Source organism: Buceros rhinoceros, unplaced genomic scaffold (genome assembly GCF_000710305.1).
Source record: "Buceros rhinoceros silvestris isolate BGI_N320 unplaced genomic scaffold, ASM71030v1 scaffold346, whole genome shotgun sequence".
Lineage (NCBI taxonomy): Eukaryota > Metazoa > Chordata > Aves > Bucerotiformes > Bucerotidae > Buceros > Buceros rhinoceros.
In genome coordinates this window covers 186,757-189,593 of record NW_010419155.1, presented here as the reverse complement: position 1 = coordinate 189,593, position 2,837 = coordinate 186,757, and positions in this window count along the sequence as shown.

The following is a 2,837-nucleotide window of genomic DNA, read 5'->3' as shown; positions in this document are numbered from 1 at the left end:
TCACATTTAAATATGCCTAGGAAGTGTGAGAAGAGAGCTGGTAATTAAAAAAGCAAAAGAAAATTGTGAAATATATTGTTGGTCGTGTAAATTTCTGATGAGCATCTTTCCATTTAAGCAAATGTTTTGGATGATTTAGAAATGCAGACATTTCCCTTTTTTTTTTCCCAATTTTTGAAACCCTCAAAACTGTCAAGACAAATGCAGTGGGAAAATGAATATTTCCCCCCATTTTTTGCACGGAGAATTTTATCTAATCAAAGCATGGCCACAGTAGTTGAGTATCTTAGAGGGATCTCAATGGAAGTGGTGTTATCCACACACCACCATCACCACCCACACACCATCCCCACCACCCCATTTTGCAGAAAGCAAATCAGGAGCTTGTGAGAGAACCCTGCTGTGGTCAACTGCCTGTCCATGATGGCAGAATGATGTCCCTTGGTTCCCAAAATGAAACATACTTTGGGGACCTCTTTTTCGGTGAAGCATGGGAGGGAGGCAGATGTCTCCTAGGCTTTGTCTGGCAGGAAACGATGGGCTTATGATCTAGAGAGTGCATCCAAAGAGTCTTATCACTCATCCTAGAGTGGGCTGGGACGAGGGCTCACAAAACCTCACTTTATCCTTTCTACTTTAAAATCTCTGATCAGATTATAAGACAGTCCTAGTGCTACCTAGCTTGGTGCAGGAAAAAAAATGATGATCTGGAAGAAGCTGGAATCCAGTTGCCATCATTGCAGCAAATACCTGTTTTCTTCCTCACTATTTCTGTAGCCTGATTTCTACAGCCATGTGTTTCTACAGCACTTTATTGGTGTCTTTTTCTCTTTACTGCTGATAGCAGGGAAGGGAACAACAACAAAACTCGACAGAGCAAGGTGTTTCTTGAGAGATACAGGTGCTGTTAGCGTGACCTGAGATAGACTCCGGCAAGCTCCGAGCCCAAAAACCACATCAAAGTAAAAATGTTGGGTAATACAAATGTGCAACCTGGTTTTTGACAACCTCACACCGCACCAGCAAGAACTTCTGTAGCCAACACTATCAACACAGAGGTGGAGACACATCCCACATAGAACAGCAAGGCCGGAAATAGTAACCCGTTACTGTGAATGGGTTTTAATAGGAGCAAAAAACCCAAGTAGCCAGTTGTCGAGAGATTTCAAGTGGTCACAGCTCACTTTCCAGAATTAAAATTTAACTTGCAGCTCTTTTCTTCCATTTTTTAATAGTGTTTTCTAATTGACTGGTTATGATCTTTCCAAAAGGGAAAAAAGGGGGCCCTGCAGCACACTTGGTCTGAAGGGCTCAAATCAGGAGTTATCAAGAATCTCCCTGTAGCCAACCAGCTAATTTCAGTGGCAGAACAAGAGAGCTTCTGTTAACATGCTGTGCTGAACTCCTGCTGCTCTTTCCATAGCAGGTGTGGGTCCAATACCTGTTTATCAAGAGTCTTACTTATATAAAACTAAAAAGTTCAGGAAACTAAAAAATCTGACTCACTGTCTGCTAAACTCCCAAATAAAATAATTTTATTTTCCAACCAACCCAGTTTTCCTTATTTAAGCCCAAGGAAAAGAAAGAAAGAAAGAAAGAAATCTTGCTGTGAACCCTGACCTTTGGAGGTGTATCCCCCCTGGGTGATTCATCTGTTTATCTTAGGACAATTAAATATGAGTCAGTTTAAATAAACTCTAAAACCAAAGGAAAAATACGCTAAAAACAGACCCGACTCCACCCCTTCTCCGACTAGGCACTAACCGAGAAGGACGAAAAAATGCAGCACAGATCACATTTTCAGGAAAATCCTGAGGGTTCCAGAGTGAGGATGTACGTCACGCAGCTCCTGTCCCCAGCCAGGAGCTGGAAGGTGGAGCTGCTCCAGGATGGACCAGGAGAAGGCTGTCCCCACGCTGCCACCAGCAGCACCGCTAGTCATCTAAGGCAGGGGCCATGCGAGTCGTTAACCCCAATGCAATATAGTTAAACGCTTCACCTTTAGGCTACCAGTGGCTTCAAGGAATTTGGTTTCAGTAACGTCCTGACAGCTTGAAATACTTGGTGCTGATAGCAGCGCTGCTGGCTGGGGAAATAGAGCAAGCACCTAGAGGTTTGCAGCAGATAAAAATGGAGATAAAACCACCAGAGAATTATTAACTGAGGCCGATAGGGAAGAGCACAAACAACCCCCCCTTAAATGAAGCAGTGCTAAATGTCAGGGTTTATGCCTGCAAGAAATGTGGCAGCTGCAGGGTGTAGCTCTGAAGGGGCCATTAATGGAGGGAATCAAAGCTCCTCTCAAACGCTTCAAGCAGGATTGCCAACGCTGTTCACAGGCATGTGTCGGCTCCCAGACTGCTCTGAAAGTGGAGGGATTACACAAGAATAACCCTGTATTTGGGGAAGTTTTTCACCTGATTTTGGTGTTAAAGTACCTTCAAATCACACTAAGCCTAGAGAAACAAAAAGTGAGTGTGAGAAAAAGACCTCATCCTATGGTTCTGGAAGGAAAACTCCAACCGCTCTCTGAAATTCATAGTACCACCCTGAGAATTCGGGATGTTGCTGAGAAGAACCTTGACCTACCCTCCTCTCAACACAAACAGGCAAAGGCTCGAGCAATTCCTCTCTGTTGTTCCAAGCGTAGGCATCCCACAGTGCCTCTGCGTCGGGAGGGGCACATCGTTTCTCCACTCTGAGGCCTCCAGAGGTGACAGCAGGTTGAGGTGCCACTTGGGCAGGATGGAAAGAGATCCAGAGAACATTCTGACCTTCCTCAAAACACTGATTTTTTTTAGAAAGAGATCAGGATGTTTCCAGCCAGGAGGATTTCA